The 16,418-nt window shown below is 37.4% G+C and overlaps 1 non-coding gene across 1 annotated transcript; it reads right to left on the reverse strand.

Annotated features, from left to right (window-relative positions):
* Positions 1-405: 405 nt before the first annotated feature.
* Positions 406-512, reverse strand: LOC116145302. The gene has a single exon (XR_004130376.1). It is a non-coding gene; the product is annotated as a small nucleolar RNA R71 (small nucleolar RNA).
* Positions 513-16,418: the final 15,906 nt, after the last annotated feature.

Raw genomic sequence — 16,418 nt, forward strand, 5'->3', positions numbered from 1 at the left:
AGAGAACGAGAGGCCATAGTTGTTGAGATGGCAAAAAATAGAACACTAAGGGAATTTTTAGTTCCCACGGTTGATGGCAATGGGTCAAGTATAACTAGACTAGTAGTACAAGCCAACACCTTCGAAATAAAGCCGACAATTATCCAGATGATCCAGCAGTCGGTACAGTTTAAGAGAGATTTGAAGGAAGATCCAAATCTACACATTGCAAACTTTTTAGAGATTTGCGATACCTTCAAGTCAAATGGAGTGTCCGATGATGCCATCAGATCGAGATTGTTCCCTTTTTCATTAAGGGATAAAGCAAAGGGATGGTTAATGGCACTACTACTAGGAATGATCACTACATGGAATGAATTAGCATAGAAGTTCCTGACCAAATTCTTTCCTCTAGCCAAATGTGCGAAGATGAGAAATGATATCACATCGTTTCTCCAAGAAGAGTCTGAATCATTATATGAGGCGTGGGAAAGATACAAGGAACTATTGAGGAGGTGTCCACACCATGGTTTGCCAGTTTGGATGCAAGTCCAAACGTTTTATAATGGATTGATGGTTAATGTGCAAACGATAGTGGATGCAGCATCGGGAGAAGCATTGCAAAATAAGACACCTAAAGAAGCTCATGAGTTGCTTGAAGTTCTGGCAAGCAACAATTATCAAAGACCGAGTGAGAGGATACAATCAAAGAAATCTATGGGTCTTCATGAAGTTAATGCATACACGACCATTTCAGCCTAACTTATAGCACTTCAGAAGCAGTTGGGAATTATGTAGGTAAATTCTATTCAAGCACCTCAACTAACTTGTGATCTTTGTGCAAGTAATCATGTGAACAGTGAATGTCAAGTGGGGAACACGTTTGCTTCAGCTTCATCATCATCAAAGCATGTTAACTACTTGGCAAGAAATCAGAGGCAACAGAACAATCCATACTCCAGCACGTATAATCCTGGTTGGAGGAATCATCCAAACTTGTCTTGGGGCAATCAGAATAAACAAAATCAGCAGAACAACCAATGGAACCAAAGAGCGATGCTAAACAACCAAGCGAGGGTGAACAATCAACCAGGGGAGCAAAGATTGACAAAACTGGAGGATATGTTCATAAAATTTATGCAAGAGACTACAAGTTTCATGAATGAGACGAGGGCGAATTTCAGAATCAAGGCGCGTCCATTCAAAACTTGGAGGTACAGGTAGGTCAATTGGATGATAAGCTAAATGAGAGACCACAGGGTTCCCTACCAAGCAACACAGTGACAAATCCACAAGAACAAGTGAATGCAATAACCTTAAGAAGTGGAACAGTCTTGGGAGAGGTTGAGAAAGGAAGGAAGGATGAGAGTCTACTAAGTAAAGCGAAGGAAGATTCTGATGAAGAAGTAGATGAAAAGATCATTGCTAAAGAAAAACCAACCAGTCCTAGGAAAGATGAACAAAAGCAAAGAAAAGAAAAATTTCCAGTTTCCGAGATACCACCAGAATTGGCACACCACACCCCTCCTGTGCCTTTTCCTCAGAGACTCAGAAAGAAAAATTAGGATAAGCAGTTTACCAAATTCATTGAGGTATTTAAAAAATTGCATATTAACATTCCTTTTGTAGATGCCTTGCAGCAGATGCTGAGCTACATGAAATTTCTCAAAGACATTCTTTCGAATAAAAGGAAGTTGGAAGAGGAGGAAACCGTGATGCTTACGGAGGAGTGCAACGCCATTCTACAAAAAAAGCTGCCACTGAAACTGGAGGATCTAGGGAATTTCACCATCCCTTGTGTTATAGGAAATATTACCTTTGATAGAGTTTTGGGTGATCTGGGTGCAAGTATAAATCTTATGCATTTTTCTATTTTCATGAAACTAGGAATTGGTGAAGTACAGCCGACAACCATATGTTTGCAACTTGCAGATAGATCCATCAAGCATCTGAGGGGCATTGTTGAAGATGTGCTGGTTAAGGTGGACAAATTTATTTTTCCGGCAGATTTCTTTGTGTTGGACATGGAAGAAGACAAGGAGATTCCTATTATCCTGGTACGACCATTTTTGGCTACAGGAAGAGCCTTAATCGACATACAAGAAGGGAAGTTGATCATGAGGATGCAAGAGGAAGAAGTGACATTCAATGTCTTGAGTCAATGAAAGCTTCACCGAAGCGAGAGTCATGTTTCAAAATTGACTCGGTGGATCAGTTAATAATTGAAACTGCCCAACTTGACAACTCTAATTCGCAAATTAAGGGATGCATGGTCAAGTCAAGGCAAATCGAGGATGAGGACCATAACCCAGAAGGTTACACTACATTCCAAGAAGGGCCAAATCGAGCATGTGTATTTCCAGGGGATGGATTTCTCAGTTCAATCATCATCAACAAGTGAAACTTCAGTGCAAGGAAAATTTTCGGGATATGATGCATTTGGATGGCCCGGATTGACATGATGTAATACCCAAGATGTCAAAGGTATGTTCCTAACTCAAAATAGTCCTTTAAATGTTTATTTTATGTTAAAAAGCATAAAATCTAACTAAGGGCAAAATAGTCAATTCATTTGGAACGGTATGAATCAATTATCCATAAAGAGGCTTAGGGGCAAAATGGTTATTTTGCCTATGGATAAGCATTGAAAAAGTCAAGGATGAGTAGGCTTCATTGCATTTAATGGCATTAATTAAGTAATAATTATGTCTAGTGTGAAATGACCAAAATGCCCTTATATGAAGAATTAAGGACTTATGAGTTATACAATTAAAATAATTGGGCCAATTGCATAATTTTGGAAAATAAATGAAATATTTTCCTATAAATGAGATGAAATTCGTTCAAGCCAAAGGAGAGAGCCTTTCTTCAACATTTCTTCCATTTTCTCTCAAATCTTCCATGAAACAAGCTTTCTTTCTCTAGGTTTTCAAGGAGTTTTGCATAATTTTTCAAGGAGAACAAGATAGGAGCCTTGGATCTTCAATTTGAAGGGTTTAAGGTAAGGATTAAAAACTTTAGTTTTGATTGGGATGTTGAAGATTTGAGGTAGATGATGAGGTATAATGTATATATGTAGGATTAAGGTGTAAAAGAAGTCAAAGGCAAAGGATTTGTTGGAGGAAGTCTTTAAAAAGTAAGAAAGAACCTCCCATGACTTTAGAGTTTATGCTAGGGTTTGTAGATTTTATGAACCTAAATTAAGGCTTTAAGGCATAGAATTAGTTGATGGCAAGTGTAGTTGAACTCATTTATTCTACTTATTGCCTGAATTATTATACATGAAGTTATTGCTCATGTTTTATGAGTTGTTATGTTTGATTGAAGAAAATGAAGTGGGGATATGATTGTGGCAAAAATTGTAGTATTGGAGGCACATGGTGTTGAATGGTTGCTATTAGAAGTGTGATGTGTTGTTTGCATTAGCTTACAATGTTATAGCAATAATGGATGATTATGGAAGAGATTTTACAACTTCCTTTAAGATGTTAAAGACTATTAAGGGGAGGTTTATTTGATCTACAAGTTAACCTATGGTTAATGTCAAGGAATTGATGTGGCATAGTTAATATGAAAATTCGGATTTAATGGGCTTGGGGTTTTGGTAACCCTGCTTCTGTATTTCGACCATAACTTGAGTTATCAAAATCGAAATGAGATGGTTCTTGAAGAATTAGAAAGATAAGACAGAGACCTATAACTTTTTGTTTATGCCAAGAGCCAATTCGTTTGAGAAAAGGATGGAAAATGGCTGAAGTATAAACTAGTATTAAAGTTTAAGATTTAACATGATCAATTCTTATGATTATGAATTGATTATTCTGATTTATTGTAAGTATGCCATGTACTAATGTTTACCCATTAGTTAGATGATCTTTGAAAGAATACATGGTTATGATGTCAATACTGATAATGTTATGAAATGGCATGAAGATGCAATATAATACATGTTTTAGATGATGTAGTGAGCAAGAGGTATGTAAATGGATTGATAATCCATAATGAATTAAAAGTATTAAGCTCACCAAAATATGTATTTACATGCCATAAGATGTTAGAGATGCAAATAGACATGATAGATATGCATAGACATGATGGAAAACGCGAAGCATATCCTCGTATACCGGTTGAGGAAAGATGAATATATGCTTTAGATGCTAAATAACGCGTAAGCATGCTCCCGATGATATGAGCTCTAGATGAATTTGAGGCTAGATGATATGAAGTGCTTAAGATCAAGAAAGTACGTCGGAGACGTTAAATGTTCATATGCATTTAGTTGCTTACATGAGTTATGATGTTATTTACATCATGAGATGTTTATACTTATGTTAGATGATTTTAGATGTTGCATGATATGTGATGTGTGGTGTACACATTGATGTTTATATAGCCATGGGATAAAATGATGAAAAGCATATGAATTAGTAATAAAGGGGAAGTATCCTAGATGTAAAAGATAAGTGATGAGTTAACAGATATGTTAAATAAAGATCAAATAGTACATTTAGAATGAAACGGATCATTCCTTACTGAGCGATTAGCGCTCACCCTTTCATTGTTGATTGCTTTGCAGGGAGGCCAGAAGAAGGAGGATGTAGAGACAGCGGGACTACACGTGAGGGGAGATGATTTATTATCATCTCGATGTTTTTATCTTGATGTAAATATGTAAATGATAAATATTTGTGAAATACATTTGGAAGCTTCCACCCTATAAATATGTTTTGATTGTGTAATTTCTTAAAGTTTGTAAATTATAAGTTTAGATCCTGCGTGATATTTTATATGCATGTTTTGGATATTTTTATTATTATCCTTATACAGATTTTTTCTAAATACAACTCGTTCTCTAGACATGTATCCTCGGGATTCTCATTGAGGGATATTCAGAGGATACCTGACTGGAGGGGGGTTTTACACATGAGGACTTGAGAAAGTCGAGCTTCCGACTATAAACAAGCGCTTCTTGGAAGGCAACCCAAGTGTTTTCATTTATTGTTTGTTTGTGTGTTGTTTTTTAATTTGTTTAGTTGTTTTATGATTTAGAATAATTTTAATTTTGTGTGTTTTAGGTGAATTATCGAATTAAGGCAAAAAAGGGAAATTTTCAGTTTTCGCCGCGGCGAAGTATACATTTTGCAAGAAAAAGAATTCGAAAAGTTCCAAACTTCGTCGCGGCGAAATTTGTTATTCGTCGAGGTGTTGTGCTCTCTGGAATTTTTTGCCGCGGCGAGACAATTTTCTTCGCCGCGGCATAGAAGGTATTACGGAATTGAGCCAAGGAATGTTCGCCGCGGCGCTGTATACATTGGAATTTTTTGCCACTGCGAAAACTATTTTATATAAATTCGCATTGCGACTCTTCATTTTCGTGAAAAATTTCAAAACACTTCCACCTTCAATCCAGAATCTCTCCAGTGAATTTCCATCCCGATACCTCACTCCTTAACCCTCACAAACACCAAAACAACTCATTTTAGCAAAGATTTTTGCGAAAATTTGAAGAAAATTTTGGAAACCCTTGGTTTTCAAAAATTGGGGATCTTGCAAATTGGACCGAAATTGGTGAAATCGGTGGTGCAATCATATTGGGTTTGGTAAGATTTCGAGTTCTCCAACATTTAATTTGCTCAATTTCGATTGTAATGCTTTAAGTTTGAGATATTGTTTGATTGAGTTTAGTTGAGTTGTGGATTTTTGGGATTGTTTGTGGTATGATATTGATTAAAGGAGTGTGGATTTTGCTTTGTGTTGTGTTGCAGAAGTTGGGTTTTCGATTGGGGAGTGTTTTGTGTGAGTTTGGAAGAATAGTTAGTTTAGGGGTCTAGGTGCAAAATTTTGAAACTTTGGTGTATTTTCAAGAGTGATTGTGGTAAGTAGTAAGGGCACTTTGTCACGCTCCCTCCCGAGCATCCCTATCCCACCGGATCCAGGCACTCCAGGAGACTCGGTATCCCGAAAGGAAGGTGAATACTTTAAAAAAAAAAACATTAAAAAAAAAAAACAATTCCGTTTATAGACGAAAGTGAAAAGTAGTGCATTTGCATGTTTAAAGTTTAGAAGGTGGAAATACACAAGTAATTTTTCTAAAAAGGGGAACTGAAATCTAGTTACAAAAGAAACGTAGTATCAGAGTCCACTAAAGTTTATAAAAGATGCAGATCATCATGCGCCAAGGCCAACCTAGAGCGTAGAGTATGCTCCACACGAACCCGACCTACGGTCCTAGGGGAGGAAACATAAAACAGTGAGCTGGGAAGCCCAGTGAGCGGATAATATATTTTATACAAAAATAACTTTAACTTTGAAAACATGCATGAATAATTGTATGCCATAGAACACCAATGCACTTACATGATAAGGCAACAAATAGTATATGTATTATTCTCGGATGCCATGAAATCACACACCACTATCATATAAAATAAATCAATTATCACCACCCTACTAGCACTTAGAGGCCTGGATCATAACTATTTGAGCCAGTCCCTAACTTAGACATGAAGCTACACCACCCGCAGTCTACCCTCGGCGTGGCACCATCCGTAGTCTACCCTCAGGATGGTACGAACATCATTGGATAACCATGCTCGACCCACAGTCTACCCTTGGGGCGTCATGATATGGTATCAAATATAATCTCGCCCACAGTCTACTCTCGGGGCGTCCAAAATCCCACACCGGCCAATAACCACCTAGTGTAGTCCCGCCTGGAGCTCGTCAGGCGTCCGTCTTGTTCTAGTAGGATATCCCAATGGTTCGGTAGGACGGACCATCTCAATGTGCGCATGAGGATAAATGTCAAATACTAGCTGATGTCTAGAGGGGGGATGGGTATGGTTTCCAATCCGGGAGTCAAACATAACAATAATCATGCATCCACAATTTCATTCCAACTATGCATCATACATGCCTTATGCATATATAAAGTATAATATGATATAAAATTCCAATAAAAGGCATGTAATCATGAATGCAATGCTCACCACGTCAAAATACAAAAGTATGTAAAATTCTATTTACACCCTATATTTATCATCAATTTCTAAGGTCCCAAAACTCCTAAACATGACAATTAACCCCCTGTTACCAAGAGCCTACTGCCCATAAGAAAAAATCTAACATTTTTATTCAACACTCTTTCTGCAATTTCCAAAATAAAATGGACCATTTATAGTATTTAATATCTCATTAACTTCATATCCATTCTACCTTAATATCAATTCTACCTTTTCACCAACTTCCAACACTCATTCCCACTCAACATACACGTTTAATCAAGTCCGCAGTTTATGAAAATGCAGCAATTACTACACTGATGACTCCAAAAATACCTAGCCAACAATGCAACAAAATAGAGCAAAAATATATAATATATTTATATATATACTTTAAGTAAACCTCCAGGTCATGATTTCATACCCATTACCACCCAAAAAAAAAATCCAGCCAATCTCTAACCTTTTAGGCAAAGTAAACATTCACATTCTATACAATATAGGCCAGCAGTCTCATGCCCATTATTTCCCAATTTTTCCAGCCGTCCATTCATCACAAAGCTTAACAAACATTCAAATATAAAAATACAAAATTCATTTAGTATCCACCCATCTTCATGTTTCTAATCAAGTCAAGTTTATAACTAACCCACAACCTTCCAATTCATTCCACACAATTTAATTTCCTGACTTCCCACACATGCAATTACATCTTACAATGCAATTAAACAAAATTATATCATTAATACACCTTTCCAGCAACCGAAATGCACATGCAATATACCATTCAATTCATGTAAAAGTCATGCCTAATTATAAGTAACATGCAACGCATAAGTACCTCTTTTTAATAGCAATTTACCCAACATTTCCATAAACATAATTTCATACTCTCAATTCCAAACACATGCATGTCATGGAGATCTTCAATTTATTAGAAATTCAGAACTAAAGAACTAAAATAAAACCTCAATCAATCGGGTATGCACACGCATATGATCATTCCAACCAACACATGATTTTAAATGCAAGTTTAATAATATTCCACTCACACTTTCTCCTTTGCTTTTAACTCAAGTGCTCAGTTCTCCTATCTTCTTCACCTATTTGATCCAAAATTATTATAGGAATTAAGATCTAAACAAAGAGAAGGTGAAAGATCGATTAAAAACGATAAAGGATTGAAAATGCATGCGCAACCTTATTCCTTTACCCCAAAATTTCTCTGAAAATTCTTCTCCTACAAGCACAACTCGGCTGTCCTCTATTTTAACTCAAATGTTATTTTTTCTCTTTTTCAATGTGCGTAGGAGAATGAATGTGAATGAGAAAGACAAAAGAATAAAACAAGCTTCTCCTCACACTTTATTTCTTTTTTGTTTCTCTCAGCTATCTCTTTCTCCACTCCACCATTCCTCATCTCAATTTAATAAAATTTCACAACCATCAATGGCAAAACAATGTGCCAAAACCGTGGGCTAATTCTCCAAAAGAAATTGCCTTTAATCCATCTTGCAATGGCCAATTATGCATGCATCCCTTAGTCTTTGATTCTTACATCTTGCACCCCAAAATCCTTTAAATAAAATTGAGTTTTATCATGATCTCACCCCTGGAGAATTATGTATGTACCCTTGCATGACACAATATTAAAAAGACCCCTCATCTTTAATCAATTTCATAATGTTGTTGAAAGATTTTCACACTTCCAATTTCACACAAGTGCTCTTGCAAAACTACCTAATAAACCCACCATGCCTTATTTCTTACTAAAACATCTCTAAAAAGTTTCAATTCTTACATATTACCCCCTAGATTCACATAAATAAAATTAAGTAAAACCCACAAAGAAAATACGGAGTATTACACACTTAGCGTTGAATTCTTAGTTTAGGGTTACATTTGGGTAGTCAAAACCAAAAATACCGCTCAAAATGACTTCCCGGGGTAAAGGAAAAGAGAAACAAGTAGACAATATGTTTGTTAGTGAAAAGGCTCGGCAACGTTATGAAGGTGCAATCAAAAGAAAAGATAAGGGGTCTGTTGCCGAGCGTGGATTGACCACTGTCCATGCAGAAGATTGGAGTTGAGGGAGAAAGTGGAACAGCTTCATCAGTGAACCCGAACATTTAGCCATAGAGCTGATAGTGCGAGAGTTTTATGCCAACTTCCCTGAGTGTAATCCCGAGCATGTATATGTGAGGGGTATTGATGTGCCAGTCGATGCAAAGGTGATCAATGATTTCTACAGACTGCCTCCAATTGACCGTGATTAGTATCTGGAATTTAAGAAGAGATAGTTTAAGGAGGATGAGATTCTTAAGGTAATAGCAAAGCCGGATACCCCTTGGGAGATTTCAAAGAAGGGAAAAAAGAGCATTAAGGGAACGAATTTGATCCCTATAGCTAGATTGTGGCAGTACTTTGTGTGTGTGAGGATGATGTCAGAGACACATTATAGTACAGTGACTTTTGAGAAGGCATTGTTGCTTTATTCCATTGCCACCGAAAAGAAAATGGATGTGGGGACCATTATCATGACGAGTATACAACATGCAGCCAAACCAGGGTGAGAGAGCTTCCCCTTCCCACATCTCATCATTGAGCTGTGCACTTGAGTGGGAGTCGAGAAGACAGATGATGAACCACTTATTCATCGTGCTCCACCCCTCGATGCCACCTACTATCGCAAGCTACTTGGGCATCCTCCTAGAGAAGAACCCAACTCCGGAATGAAAAGACAAAGAACCTCAGAAGCTGTCGCAACATCCAGTTCAACATCCACAACAAAGGAGTTGTTGCAGCAGATTTTGGGTAAGATGAAGCGGATGGAATGACGTCAAGATTGGATGGCAGGGCAAACCCGAATGCTGTATGATATGCAACACAGCTGCTACACCAAAATGGGTGTCGACCTTTCAAGCTTCCAATAGGAAGACTGGGATTTCGAGGAATGGAATGATTCTGAAGCAGAAGATGATGACACCGAAGGAGAGGAGGAGGACAAAGAATGAACCCTATGCACCTGTTTTTGTAGTTATAATTTCAATTGCTATAGTCTTCTGTTTTGTAAATTGAACTTAATTTTCTTTTTGTTTTGGATTGTTAATTTTAGTAGTTGTAAGAGCGAGATTAGGTTGTAATGTATCCATATTATTCAGTGAATTTTTCTAACACAGTGGACACCACAGAATTTCAATTGTTTTACAAATGATGATTATGAGAGAGCCAAGGAATGGGTGTGCATGCTGTTGAACAAAACTCAGACTTCACTCATTAATCAGGGAACTATCTCGTACCTCTTTACATACTGTTTTTCTATTCCTAAATTGTGCATAATGTGACATTGGGGACAAAGTCATCTTTAGTTTGGGGGTAGGAAAATTTCAAAATTTTGATTTGTGTTTAGTGTTTTCAGGTTTTGTTTTGTTGCTCCAATGATGAATTGCATAAGTCTATGATGAGAATAGGATTGTTGGGATTTTATTGTTGAAAAATGTTAAGCATTGCTTCAAGTTTAGGTTTGTTGACTTGATTGCGCCAATGATGAATTGCATAAGTCTATGACGAGAATAGGATTGTTGGGATTTTATTGTTGAAAAATGTTAAGCATTGCTTCAAGTTTAGGTTTGTTGACTTGATTTAGCTTGAGGTTTGTTGAGTGGTTCAACCACCATTTTCATTATTTCGGCATGCTTAGATTCATTTTATGTGGTTAGGCGAAGTCTTAATAATGTTGGTGGACTCTAGAACCTAGTTGAGAAGTGCTTGAGGCGAAATTCTAGGAATAGACATTATTGAGGAAGTGATTTAGGCATTTTTCGAAACGTTTGAGCCTTTCCAGCCGGCCATAAAAAATTATCCTTAGTCACCCATTTGAGCCTTATGAAATCATTGTTGTCCTATCTTTGTGTGCAACCAATAATGCCCAAACATTTTACCCTAAACACGTTTCACAACCCTTAAGAGAATTCTAAACCTAATGCAAACACAAAGAGCTTGGAGAGTTGTGTGAAATGCTAATGAACTAAAAGAATAGTTTGGGGGTCGTGAGAAGGGCAAGAAAAAGAAAATGGGTAATTAACCTCAATAAGATTATTGTTACTTAAAAAAAAAAAAAAAAAAGTGCACATGGTGGTGGTTGAGAAAGAAAGTGGAAGTTGATGTAAGTCCTAGTGTTTGCTTAAAGGAAATCGAGTTATCTTGCTTTGTTTATCTTTTCCTTTTCTTTGGAGCCACTAACCGAGCCTAACGTTACAAGCCTGTAAAGACCTTTTAATCCTTAGTGATGTCTAGTCCTCATTAGTGGAGAGTAGTCGATACATAGGCTTATGGAGTCTGCCGCCATTTGATAAACTTTGCATTTCTGCATAAAATAACCCGGGAAGTCGGAATGTGGACTGAAGTGGGGATCACCTACTCGAGGGACCAATAGAGAAAGATAGTCAATGCAACTTATAACTTCTTGGAGTGTTAAGCATTTTCCAATAATAATTTTTCAACAATTTTTTAGACTTCTATAAATTCTAGGCAGTTCGTTGTGTTTGAGTTTGAGTCTAATATTTCTTATTTCATTTTCAATTTTGTTGTTTTGTGTTTTTGTTTGTTAGCTGTTTTTCTTGTAGTTGTGTTTTGTACCTGATGCTCGGGGACGAGCATGTCTTTAGTTTGGGGGTATTGATAATCCAAGGATTATGCTGTTTTATTTAGGCTTTTTGGCCAGATTTTGGATACTTCTTAGTTCGTTTGTGCCTGAATTGCTACTTAACTCCACATATTTTATGTTTCAGGCCAAAACGTGTACTTTGAGCAAATAATGAGCGGATTGGACTTTCTAGACCTAGAAGCAAGCAAATCTCAGAATTCAGGGAAGTTCTAAAGCGGATTTGAAGCACTATGAAGCTTGTTCTCATGGGAAAGTATCGAAGATTGAAGATTCAAGCAAAGAAGCAAGTGGAGGGCAATTCCATAAAATTTATAATTGTTTAGGAAGGTTCACCGCGGCAAAGTTCTTTCTTCACCGCAGTGAGAGACGCTAGGCACGAGATTTCACTTTAACTTGTCGCCGCGGCGAAGTTCTTTCTTCTCCGCGGTGAAGTCTGCGAATTCCAGTTTTCTTCAAAACGCACAGTTTTATTTTAGGAAAGTTTTTAGGTTTTTGGGCCGACTATATAAGAAAAACTTTGCCATTTTGAGAGAGGTCGTCTAGGTTCGTCTTTGTGGAGAGGACCTTTGACATTTTGGGAGAAAATGAGAGAAGATTTGAGATTTAACCCTGTGGATTCATCAATTAGGGGAGATCTTTTACTCTTTTTTCTTTGTTTCAAAATGTTGACTGCTGTGTTTACTGTTTTTCTTGCTATTTGTGTTAATTTCGTTATGAACTAACTCACTTTAGGTTAGGGTTTTGATGTAATTCGGATTTCTATGGTAAATCAATAGATTATTGTTGCTTTTACATTCTATTGTATAGATTGTGTGATTATTCTGATTTTTATTGATTTTATTTGTTGAACACAATGTTCTGAAAACTGGATTGGGAGTCGACTCGGCCAAATGGCCGGTTTTTGGTTCAAACGGTTGGACTAGTCCGACCGGTAAAATGAAAAAAAAAAAGGAAAAAAAATGCAGGTTTTTCATGATTTCATCTAACTAAAATTTAAAAACCATCAATCCAACCCTGCAATAATAATAAAACCATCAAAGTTATGTTTACAAATTCAATCCTCAAGTCTAAACTGTAAAGTTTCAAAGTTCAAAGTTCAAACATCATTAAAGGTATTACAAAGTAATATCAAATATAAATCCACCAACAGTTGAAATCTGAACTGAAGTGACTAATCCGGCAGACCAGCAACGGCAAGCAAGAAGCAGACTTTTAGATGGCGACGATGATGATTGAAGAGGTTGAACCGTTGAAGACTTGAAGTTAAAGAATGAAGTCTTGCAGTAGACCAGCCATGGCAAGGAAGAAGCACTGAAACAGAGTAGCAGACCGAAGACTTGAAGAGTGAAGACTTGAAGGCTGAACCGCTGAAGCTGAAGCTTGAAGGAGATCCGAGATCGCGAATAGAGGACAGGAGGAGGAGGACTAGACTGGAGGGAGTGCAGATTGTGAATGGCAAACAGCCAAACAGGCAAAGTAGCAAACCAAAATGAAAAAGGAGAAAAAAAAATGGCAAACACAGCTCAATAGCACACAGCTCAACGCAAAAGCAAATTTTCAATTTTCAATTTATCATATTAAAAAATTTGGGGGCACTTTGACTTTGTGGTTTTTACTTTTTAATTTTTTATTATATTTCATATGATTAAACCGGATTGGGTGTGGACTGGATTTTCTTGTCATACCGGTTGGACCGCCGGTTTGATACAGTGAAGCGGTCCAACCAGTGAAGCGGTCCAACCGCAGTTTGAAGCAAAATCCTGGATTTTTACTCTTTTCAAACCGAAAATGTGAGCGAAACCCGGTCGGACCGGTTCGACCGCCCGGTCCGGTCTGGGTTTCAGAACATTGGTTGAACATGATGAGATTGAGAAATGCATCATGTTGGGCTTCTTGGGTAATCACCATTGTTGTATTGAACGCTAGAGATAGGTTTGAGAATCAATGAAATCAATCTAAGATTCCGTTAGCTTAATGAACTTGGTGTTAGGAAACGATCCATTGAGGCATCGGAAAACAAAACAATAATAACAAGGATCGTTCCATAGAACCAAGATCAAGGTACAATTTTACAGTTTATATCGCAATAAGAATATGCAGAAAATTAATCTAGAGTTTAAGAAACCATACGCACGTTTGGAAGCTCCTCCAAATTTGTCTCTGAATGTATTTTGCTACCGACCCAAGTGTACGATCGAACCGACGTAGTCCACACGAAAACAATCGCAAGGAACTAAGGAAGGATTTGCTAGATCCCCTTTACCCTTAAGAACAAACAAGAAAAATTTTGATTCTTAGCTAAACCAAAATCTGGCGTGGGAGAGTATTTTGGGTGCTGTGTTTTTCTTTCTTTTACAATGAAAAGAATGAATTAAAAATCCAACTTATTCACAAAGAAACCTCTTCTTTTGTAGTGAAGTTTAATTGCCTTATTCCTATATAGAATAGGCTTGGGCTCCAACCCAAACACCCCATGTTTCCAAATACTCCCAATTAGATATTTATTTTAATTCATCATTATCTCAATTAAAATCAATTAATATATATATTTAAATATATATTAACATTTAACAATAATGATAATATATTTAAATATGTGCGAACACACATTTAAACGTAATTTCACTTATTTAATTTTTCTAACAAATTAAATAAAGGCTACGACCTCAGCAAATTTAATTGCACTGTGAAATTACCAAAATACCCTTTCGCCTTAAAAGACGAAAACGCCCTTCTTTCTTCTTGCATCTTAAATTGTCTTCTATGTGTGTGACCCTTAGGCTCCTCATCATATCGGCAGTGTATAGTATTGCGATTAACACCAATTAATCGTCTCACTAATACACAGACCAAGATTGGCCCCTAGCAAGGCATCATGGCCACCCGATAGATTCGGATTCAGCAAAGTAGCTACCTGTCAACGATATGGTTACCGTGCAATTCGATCCTTTCATCATACGTTATCTCGACGAGACGAAGGCATAGAAATAGTGTCAACCTTCGGTTACTCTCGATATTATTTATTCAGTTTCTGGACCAATGACCCGTATTATAAACTGGATAGAGCAACAACTCAATCCCACTGTGGCCACAGTTTTAGTGTCATTGCCATATACTGAATTGCGCCGTGAGATAACTTTCTCCCGTACCCGGGAGTGATAAATCCTCTGTCAATCCACCATAGTCTTGATACACTCCTTGATGCAGCCAATCACCACCGTATTGACAGCTCTGAAAAGAACTGCGTTAGGCTAGTGTCAAACTACACCAATCGGTGCACAAGGCGCTCCGGTGATCTCAAGTCTAAGGATCACATGCACCACCATTCGTTAGAGGATTTGTTCCATAGACACTGGGGTTACCATCCATATGGAATCCTCTGGTGGGTCAGTCCAGTGAACTTGCTGTGGTGTAATCGCCTACAACAAGCACCCATGTGTTGCACCAGGTTGTCACCAAACAACCTTGACAAGTGAGATCAGTCACTGCCTTTCGACAGGGTCGTTCAACACTATGATAGCCTTACCGTATTATCTGTGCCCTTACTTCAGAATAATACTTGGGCTACGGACGTTTCTAGAATGGCCACTATATGTGCTCATAGGGTTCTCACTATCAAGATTTGAAACACTTGATACACTCGTCACGGTTCTACCATTCTAAGGACATATATCAATACAGATTGCAATAATAATGATTTACGCGATATAGAATAAAATGTCTTTTATTGATTAATGAACATTATTACAAAAAGTCAATTCTACAATAATTGATTGGCTTTAGGGCATCTACTCTAACAATCTCCCATTTGCACTATAGCCAATCATTCATGCACTCAACATTGAATGACCCAAGTGCCCATCATGCTTCTGCTACAACATAAACTTCAGTAGTGGGTTAGTAGGTATTCTGCAAATCTGCACATTCCCTTTCTTATCGATCCTTCATATCAGATTGAATCAACTAAGTAAGTGTTTGGATTACTGGTGAGACCGTGATTCCTCAGCCACAACAATGGCTCCATTGTTATCGCAGTACAACTATCCTGGATTTGCAATGCTTAGAACTACGTCAAGTTCAGTACACTAATTTGAGCTTTTCCAGCTCACTGCAGTTACATTGAGACAAAATGTGTAGTCCCAAATTGCGAACTATAATCATCTTTTCCTATTTGGAAATAGCATCATTGTATTCTCTTATAGTGAGCTCATCTTCCCCTCCATAAACCAACATATCCTTAGTCCTCTTCAAGTACTTAAGAATATTCTTGACAGCTATTCAGTGACGCTCACTTGGATCCGATTGATATCTACTACAAGTGCTCAAAGCACATGAGACATTAATCCAAGTACATAGCATGACATACATTATGGATCCAATTACTGATGCATATGGGATCCTTTTCATGCTATCTCTCTCATCTTGTGTTCTAGGAAACAATTCCTTAGAGAGATAAACACCATGTGATATCGGAAGAAATCCCTTCTTGGATTCTTCCATACTGAATCTTTTCAGTACTTTGTCAATATATGCACTCTGACTTAGGCCAAACAACCTACGCGATCTATCATGATAGATCTTTATTCCAAAGATGTAGGCTGCTTCCCCTAAGTCCTTCATGGAGAAGCACTTGGATAACCAAGTCTTTACCAACTGCAAGTTCAGTATATCATTCCCGATCAGAAGTATTTCATCGACATACAACACTAGGAATACTACTGCGCTCCCACTCAGTTTCTTGTAAACACAGGGCTCATCTTCGTTCTTGATAA

Source organism: Pistacia vera, unplaced genomic scaffold (genome assembly GCF_008641045.1).
Source record: "Pistacia vera cultivar Batoury unplaced genomic scaffold, PisVer_v2 Contig460, whole genome shotgun sequence".
In the NCBI taxonomy this organism is placed as follows: Eukaryota; Viridiplantae; Streptophyta; class Magnoliopsida; order Sapindales; family Anacardiaceae; genus Pistacia; species Pistacia vera.